Source organism: Salmo salar, chromosome ssa18 (assembly GCF_905237065.1).
Source record: "Salmo salar chromosome ssa18, Ssal_v3.1, whole genome shotgun sequence".
In the NCBI taxonomy this organism is placed as follows: Eukaryota; Metazoa; Chordata; class Actinopteri; order Salmoniformes; family Salmonidae; genus Salmo; species Salmo salar.
The window spans coordinates 554676-564388 of NC_059459.1; positions in this window are offsets into that span (position 1 = coordinate 554676).

The window sequence follows — 9713 nt, forward strand, 5'->3', positions numbered from 1 at the left end:
ACCAGCCAGATACTAATGTTCACCAAAATAAAATACACCAGCCAGATATTAATGTTCACCAAAATAAAATACACCAGCCAGATACTAATGTTCACCAAAATAAAATACACCAGCCAGATACTAAATGTTCACCAAAATAAAATACACCAGCCAGATACTAAATGTTCACCAAAATAAAATACACCAGCCAGATACTAATGTTCACCAAAATAAAACACACCAGCCAGATACTAATGTTCACCAAAATAAAATACACCAGCCAGATACTAATGTTCACCAAAATAAAATACACCAGCCAGATACTAATGTTCACCAAAATAAAATACACCAGCCAGATACTAATGTTCACCAAAATAAAACACACCAGCCAGATACTAATGTTCACCAAAATAAAATACACCAGCCAGATACTAAATGTTCACCAAAATAAAATACACCAGCCAGATACTAATGTTCACCAAAATAAAATACACCAGCCAGATACTAAATGTTCACCAAAATTAAATACACCAGCCAGATACTAATGTTCACCAAAATAAAATACACCAGCCAGATACTAATGTTCACCAAAATAAAATACACTAGCCAGATACTAATGTTCACCAAAATAAAATACACCAGCCAGATACTAATGTCCACCAAAATAAAATACACCAGCCAGATACTAAATGTTCACCAAAATAAAACATACCAGCCAGATACTAATGTTCACCAAAATAAAATACACCAGCCAGATACTAATGTTCACCAAAATAAAACACACCAGCCAGATACTAATGTTCACCAAAATAAAACACACCAGTCAGATACTAATGTTCACCAAAATAAAACACACCAGCCAGATACTAAATGTTCACCAGATTAAAACAAACCCTATCGATTGAACTACTCCTTACTGTTTTCTGCATCATTTCCGGTTTTGTTTTAGTGTCTGTGGTGGCATGGGGTCAGTTTAGACTGGAGCATAACATCCGGCGGACAAATCTTTTAACACCTCCTCAGAGACGTCCAACTTCTGTAAAACACCAAATTGACATTGTTAAACAGTTGATCTGGCATTTCAGGGCAGGGGAGAGTAAATATGTGTATGGTTCCTCCTTTTTAACAGGATGTTGTGGGATGCAGGGTGAAAAAATATCTACAAATACACCATCTGGATTCCTGTAAATAGTTGCATTTCATTTGGTTAACAAATCTCTTCCTAATACATCAAACTGTTGAGACGGTGAGTACAGGAAATCATGTTCAACATTAATAGGGCCGACTGCACAAGGCATGGGCTTGTTCTGAAAATATATTACCTGAGTGGCGGATATACCGGAAACATCAATAGTTTTCCTAGTAAGAGGTCATTCTAATCCAGAACGTTTACCAATGTGGACAGAATAGTTCCTGTGTCCGCTAACATCGGGATTTCATTCCCTTGAAGTTTTACCATAATATTAAATCCAGATTGGTTTACTTTAACTGTCTAATTTGGGATGTGGTGTTGTCTGCGGGGCCTCCCTAGTATGAATCGCTGAGGGGCCTCCCCAGTCTGAATCTCTGAGGGGCCTCCCCAGTCTGAATCTCTGAGGGGCCTCCCTAGTCTGAATCTCTGAGGGGCCTCCCTAGTCTGAATCTCTGAGGGGCCTCCCTAGTCTGAATCTCTGAGGGGCCTCCCCAGTCTGAATCTCTGAGGGGCCTCCCTAGTCTGAATCTCTGAGGGGCCTCCCTAGTCTGAATCGCTGAGGGGCCTCCCCAGTCTGAATCTCTGAGGAGCCTCCCTAGTCTGAATCTCTGAGGGGCCTCCCTAGTCTGAATGTCATTGTTAATCTTTTGCCAATTTCTCATTTAAAAGAGTGCAGTCATTTTTCCAATGGCCTGGATCAAGGCAATAGAAACAACCACAATCAGTTATATTTCTGCCATCACCTCCTCTCCCATTTCCCCTGCTCTTCTGTAAATCACCTCCTACGCTATAGAATTGTAATTTTCTTCATGCCGAAGATAAATATCACAGTGTTTGTCGGTCACGCGCTGACCTCTGTCCATTAAACATAAATACGGGGTCCCTTAAACTGTAAACAATCAATTCTTTCACTTCCATTATTCTCTCATCTTGACCAATATTCTGAAACCTATTTTAAGTCATTCATTAAAACTATTTTTGAGACCTATTAGTGGTGTAATGTGACACAGCAGCTTTTCTGCATAACATCCACGATTTGTTTGACCCTTTACACAGACTGAAAGTTAGCGAAGTTGGATGATTAGTTTCACCCTTCACACAGACTGAAAGTTAGTGTTGATGATTAGTTATTTGAGAAGGAGACAAGTCAAGACGCTGTACCAGGTGGATTCAGTTTATAGTAAGGCAGTTTATTATGAGACAAAGATATTTGGCAAAGCGTGCACGGACTCCTTCGTTTAGCTCTTAGGGAACTAGCAGAAGAGAGCCCCGAAACATAGTGTACATCCAATTTATACAATGAAATAACAGTGTGTTGACGTTGAGTCTAGTAGGTCCTCTCTCCTGACTGGTCGATGAGTGGAGGGACGGTCCACTCTCCAGGTGCAGTGTGTTGACGTTGAGTCTAGTAGGTCCGCTCTCCTGACTGGTCGATGAGTGGAGGGACGGTCCACTCTCCAGGTGCAGTGTGTTGACGTTGAGTCTAGTAAGTCCGCTCTCCTGACTGGTCGATGAGTGGAGGGACGGTCCACTCTCCAGGTGCAGTGTGTTGACGTTGAGTCTAGTAGGTCCGCTCTCCTGACTGGTCGATGAGTGGAGGGACGGTCCACTCTCCAGGTGCAGTGTGTTGACGTTGAGTCTAGTAGGTCCGCTCTCCTGACTGGTCGATGAGTGGAGGGACGGTCCACTCTCCAGGTGCAGTGTGTTGACGTTGAGTCTAGTAGGTCCGCTCTCCTGACTGGTCGATGAGTGGAGGGACGGTCCACTCTCCAGGTGCAGTGTGTTGACGTTGAGTCTAGTAGGTCCGCTCTCCTGACTGGTCGATGAGTGGAGGGACGGTCCACTCTCCAGGTGCAGTGTGTTGACGTTGAGTCTAGTAGGTCCGCTCTCCTGACTGGTCGATGAGTGGAGGGACGGTCCACTCTCCAGGTGCAGTGTGTTGACGTTGAGTCTAGTAGGTCCGCTCTCCTGACTGGTCGATGAGTGGAGGGACGGTCCACTCTCCAGGTGCAGTGTGTTGACGTTGAGTCTAGTAGGTCCGCTCTCCTGACTGGTCGATGAGTGGAGGGACGGTCCACTCTCCAGGTGCAGTGTGTTGACGTTGAGTCTAGTAGGTCCGCTCTCCTGACTGGTCGATGAGTGGAGGGACGGTCCACTCTCCAGGTGCAGTGTGTTGACGTTGAGTCTAGTAGGTCCGCTCTCCTGACTGGTCGATGAGTGGAGGGACGGTCCACTCTCCAGGTGCAGTGTGTTGACGTTGAGTCTAGTAGGTCCGCTCTCCTGACTGGTCGATGAGTGGAGGGACGGTCCACTCTCCAGGTGCAGTGTGTTGACGTTGAGTCTAGTAGGTCCGCTCTCCTGACTGGTCGATGAGTGGAGGGACGGTCCACTCTCCAGGTGCAGTGTGTTGACGTTGAGTCTAGTAGGTCCGCTCTCCTGACTGGTCGATGAGTGGAGGGACGGTCCACTCTCCAGGTGCAGTGTGTTGACGTTGAGTCTAGTAGGTCCGCTCTCCTGACTGGTCGATGAGTGGAGGGACGGTCCACTCTCCAGGTGCAGTGTGTTGACGTTGAGTCTAGTAGGTCCGCTCTCCTGACTGGTCGATGAGTGGAGGGACGGTCCACTCTCCAGGTGCAGTGTGTTGACGTTGAGTCTAGTAGGTCCGCTCTCCTGACTGGTCGATGAGTGGAGGGACGGTCCACTCTCCAGGTGCAGTGTGTTGACGTTGAGTCTAGTAGGTCCGCTCTCCTGACTGGTCGATGAGTGGAGGGACGGTCCACTCTCCAGGTGCAGTGTGTTGACGTTGAGTCTAGTAGGTCCGCTCTCCTGACTGGTCGATGAGTGGAGGGACGGTCCACTCTCCAGGTGCAGTGTGTTGACGTTGAGTCTAGTAGGTCCGCTCTCCTGACTGGTCGATGAGTGGAGGGACGGTCCACTCTCCAGGTGCAGTGTGTTGACGTTGAGTCTAGTAGGTCCGCTCTCCTGACTGGTCGATGAGTGGAGGGACGGTCCACTCTCCAGGTGCAGTGTGTTGACGTTGAGTCTAGTAGGTCCGCTCTCCTGACTGGTCGATGAGTGGAGGGACGGTCCACTCTCCAGGTGCAGTGTGTTGACGTTGAGTCTAGTAGGTCCGCTCTCCTGACTGGTCGATGAGTGGAGGGACGGTCCACTCTCCAGGTGCAGTGTGTTGACGTTGAGTCTAGTGGGTCCGCTCTCCTGACTGGTCGATGAGTGGAGGGACGGTCCACTCTCCAGGTGCAGTGTGTTGACGTTGAGTCTAGTGGGTCCGCTCTCCTGACTGGTCGATGAGTGGAGGGACGGTCCACTCTCCAGGTGCAGTGTGTTGACGTTGAGTCTAGTGGGTCCGCTCTCCTGACTGGTCGATGAGTGGAGGGACGGTCCACTCTCCAGGTGCAGTGTGTTGACGTTGAGTCTAGTGGGTCCGCTCTCCTGACTGGTCGATGAGTGGAGGGACGGTCCACTCTCCAGGTGCAGTGTGTTGACGTTGAGTCTAGTAGGTCCGCTCTCCTGACTGGTCGATGAGTGGAGGGACGGTCCACTCTCCAGGTGCAGTGTGTTGACGTTGAGTCTAGTAGGTCCGCTCTCCTGACTGGTCGATGAGTGGAGGGACGGTCCACTCTCCAGGTGCAGTGTGTTGACGTTGAGTCTAGTAGGTCCGCTCTCCTGACTGGTCGATGAGTGGAGGGACGGTCCACTCTCCAGGTGCAGTGTGTTGACGTTGAGTCTAGTAGGTCCGCTCTCCTGACTGGTCGATGAGTGGAGGGACGGTCCACTCTCCAGGTGCAGTGTGTTGACGTTGAGTCTAGTAGGTCCGCTCTCCTGACTGGTCGATGAGTGGAGGGACGGTCCACTCTCCAGGTGCAGTGTGTTGACGTTGAGTCTAGTAGGTCCGCTCTCCTGACTGGTCGATGAGTGGAGGGACGGTCCACTCTCCAGGTGCAGTGTGTTGACGTTGAGTCTAGTAGGTCCGCTCTCCTGACTGGTCGATGAGTGGAGGGACGGTCCACTCTCCAGGTGCAGTGTGTTGACGTTGAGTCTAGTAGGTCCGCTCTCCTGACTGGTCGATGAGTGGAGGGACGGTCCACTCTCCAGGTGCAGTGTGTTGACGTTGAGTCTAGTAGGTCCGCTCTCCTGACTGGTCGATGAGTGGAGGGACGGTCCACTCTCCAGGTGCAGTGTGTTGACGTTGAGTCTAGTAGGTCCGCTCTCCTGACTGGTCGATGAGTGGAGGGACGGTCCACTCTCCAGGTGCAGTGTGTTGACGTTGAGTCTAGTAGGTCCGCTCTCCTGACTGGTCGATGAGTGGAGGGACGGTCCACTCTCCAGGTGCAGTGTGTTGACGTTGAGTCTAGTAGGTCCGCTCTCCTGACTGGTCGATGAGTGGAGGGACGGTCCACTCTCCAGGTGCAGTGTGTTGACGTTGAGTCTAGTAGGTCCGCTCTCCTGACTGGTCGATGAGTGGAGGGACGGTCCACTCTCCAGGTGCAGTGTGTTGACGTTGAGTCTAGTAGGTCCGCTCTCCTGACTGGTCGATGAGTGGAGGGACGGTCCACTCTCCAGGTGCAGTGTGTTGACGTTGAGTCTAGTAGGTCCGCTCTCCTGACTGGTCGATGAGTGGAGGGACGGTCCACTCTCCAGGTGCAGTGTGTTGACGTTGAGTCTAGTAGGTCCGCTCTCCTGACTGGTCGATGAGTGGAGGGACGGTCCACTCTCCAGGTGCAGTGTGTTGACGTTGAGTCTAGTAGGTCCGCTCTCCTGACTGGTCGATGAGTGGAGGGACGGTCCACTCTCCAGGTGCAGTGTGTTGACGTTGAGTCTAGTAGGTCCGCTCTCCTGACTGGTCGATGAGTGGAGGGACGGTCCACTCTCCAGGTGCAGTGTGTTGACGTTGAGTCTAGTAGGTCCGCTCTCCTGACTGGTCGATGAGTGGAGGGACGGTCCACTCTCCAGGTGCAGTGTGTTGACGTTGAGTCTAGTAGGTCCGCTCTCCTGACTGGTCGATGAGTGGAGGGACGGTCCACTCTCCAGGTGCAGTGTGTTGACGTTGAGTCTAGTAGGTCCGCTCTCCTGACTGGTCGATGAGTGGAGGGACGGTCCACTCTCCAGGTGCAGTGTGTTGACGTTGAGTCTAGTAGGTCCGCTCTCCTGACTGGTCGATGAGTGGAGGGACGGTCCACTCTCCAGGTGCAGTGTCCACTTCCCATTGGCCCTTGGCAGTGTCCTTTGTCCTCGGAGTCCAACACACCTAAGTGTGTGTGTGTGTGTGTGTGTGTGTGTGTGTATTTCTGGTAATTCGTGTCTGGGTGCTTTGCGATATTCATGGAATGTTGTTCTTTACACCAGTGGTCAGTTCGTGTGGCTAGGGCTTAAGTCAGCCATCTGTCCTCTGGGTGTGGTCGTGATTGGTATCAGTTGGTCGCTCAATATGTCTCTGGAATTTTGTTGTGTGCTGTTGTGAAACATGTTGTGCAAATGCCCTCCTTATATATCATTAGGTAAAACGTTAGATTATCTTTAAGTTGGATGATTTGTTTCACCCTTTACACAGACTGAAAGTTAGCGAAGTTGGATGAGTCGCTACATGGGAGTTGCTTCCTTCCCCCAAAAAGGGGGTACAGCCTTTACAACATAATTTTTAACAAAGCCAGTCTGGTGTATAACCTCTTTTCCCTGTTTGCTCTTGATTGGCAAACCCAGGCATAGTAATTCATACAGTGAGCAAAAAACGTATTTGATCCCCTGCTGATTTTGTACGTTTGCCCACTGACAAAGAAATGATCAGTCTATAATTTTAATGGTAGGTTTATTTAAACAGTGAGAGACAGAATAACAACAAAAAATCCAGAAAAACGCATGTCAAAAATGTTATAAATTGATTAGCATTTAATACTTGGTGACTTAATACTTGGTGGCAAAACCCTTGTTGGCAATCACAGAGGTCAGACGTTTCTTGTAGTTGGCCACCAGGTTTGCACACATCTCAGGAGGGATTTTGTCCCACTCCTCTTTGCAGATCTTCTCCAAGTCATTAAGGTTTCGAGGCTGACGTTTGGCAACTCGAACCTTCAGCTCCCTCCACAGATTTTCTATGGGATTAAGGTCTGGAGACTGGCTAGGCCACTCCAGGACCTTAATGTGCTTCTTCTTGAGCCACTCCTTTGTTGCCTTGGCCGTGTGTTTTGGGTCATTGTCATGCTGGATTACCCATCCACGACCCATTTTCAATGCCCTGGCTGAGGGAAGGAGGTTCTCACCCAAGATTTGACGGTACATGGCCCCGTCCATCGTCCCTTTGATGCGGTGAAGTTGTCCTGTCCCCTTAGCAGAAAAACACCCCCAAAGCATAATGTTTCGACCTCCATGTTTGACGGTGGGGATGGTGTTCTTGGGGTCATAGACAGCATTCCTCCTCCTCCAAAAACGGCGAGTTGAGTTGATGCCAAAGACCTCCATTTTGGTCTCATCTGACCACAACACTTTCACCAGTTGTCCTCTGAATCATTCAATGTTCATTGGCAAACTTCAGACGGGAATGTATATGTGCTTTTTGAGCAGGGGGACCTTGCGGGCGCTGCAGGATTTCAGTCCTTCACGGCGTAGTCTGTTACCAATTGTTTTCTTGGTGACTATGGTCCCAGCTGCCTTGAGATCATTGACAAGATCCTCCCGTGTAGTTCTGGGCTGAATCCTCACCGTTCTCATGATCATTGCATCTCCACGAGGTGAGATCTTGCATGGAGTCCCAGGCCGAGGGATATTGACAGTTATTTTGTGTTTCTTCCATTTGCGAATAATCGCACCAACTGTTGTCACCTTCTCACCAAGCTGCTTGGCGATGGTCTTGTAGCCCATTCCAGCCTTGTGTAGGTCTACAATCTTATCCCTGACATCCTTGGAGAGCTCTTTGGTCTTGGCCATGGTGGAGAGTTTGGAATCTGATTGATTGATTGCTTCTGTGAACAGGTGTCTTTTATACAGGTAACAAACTGAGATTAGGAGCACTCCTTTAAGAGTGTGCTCCTAATCTCAGCTCGTTACCTGTATAAAAGACACCTGGGATCCAGAAATCTTTCTGATTGAGAGGGGTCAAATACTTATTTGCCTCATTAAAATGCAAATCAATTTATAACATTTTTGACATGCGTTTTTCTGGATGTTTTTGTTGTTATTCTGTCTCTCACTGTTCAAATAAACCTACCATTAAAATTATAGACTGATCATTTCTTTGTCAGTGGGCAAACGTACAAAATCAGCTTTTTTCCCCTCACTGTATACCATTTGTTATGTTCATGAGGAAACAAAACTGAAGGAGCAAAAATTCTGAGGTCCATGCCCTGCTGGCCCGAGGTCCACGCCCTGCTGGCTGATGGTTCTCACAGGCGAGGGGATTCTAATAATACTGCCAGCAGTAAGAGGAGTTCAATTTCCAGAAAGTCAAGGGCTGCATGTCGTGCATGTCGTCACTTTGTAACTTGTAAAGAACCAAAACAACTGCTCAGAGTTTAGCACGTTAATATCAACATTCAATAAGCATTCCCATAGGTCACAGGTCTCCAACATGTTTTATCAAGATTAGGGTTAATGGAGTAGTCAGACAGGATACCAAAAAAAACATTTATTTCTGTATAGTCATGGGAACATTAACACCATCACACACACAGAGAGTTGGTCCGACTGGCCTGTTGTGGCAACTCAGGGACAAGTTGCAAAAACAGGAAGTTCACGTCTCCATATTATCACACTAGTTTCCATAGCAATGCACTTCTCCATCTCCACAGTGAAACACTCAGAAATGCAAGAGAGAACAAGAGAGACAGGCAGCGAGAGAGAGACAGGCAGCAAGAGAGAGAGACAGGCAGCAAGAGAGAGAGACAGGCAGCAAGAGAGAGAGACAGCGAGAGAGAGAGACAGGCAGCGAGAGAGAGAGACAGGCAGCGAGAGAGAGAGACAGCAAGAGAGACAGGCAGCAAGAGAGAGAGACAGCGAGAGAGACAGGCAGCGAGAGAGAGAGACAGGCAGCGAGAGAGAGAGACAGGCAGCGAGAGAGACAGACAGCGAGAGAGACAGGCAGCGAGAGAGAACAAGAGAGACAGGCAGCGAGAGAGACAGGCAGCGAGAGAGACAGGCAGCGAGAGAGACAGACAGCAAGAGAGACAGACAGCAAGAGAGACAGGCAGCGAGAGAGAGAGACAGGCAGCAAGAGAGAGAGACAGCAAGAGACAGGCAGCGAGAGAGAACAAGAGAGACAGGCAGCGAGAGAGACAGGCAGCGAGAGAGACAGGCAGCGAGAGAGACAGACAGCAAGAGAGACAGACAGCGAGAGAGACAGGCAGCGAGAGAGAGAGACAGGCAGCGAGAGAGAGAGACAGGCAGCAAGAGAGAGAGACAGGCAGCGAGAGAGAGAGACAGGCAGCGAGAGAGAGAGACAGGCAGCGAAAGAGAGAGACAGGCAGCGAGAGAGACAGACAGGCAGCGAGACAGCAGAGAGACAGGCAGCGAGAGAGAGACAGGCAGCAAGAGA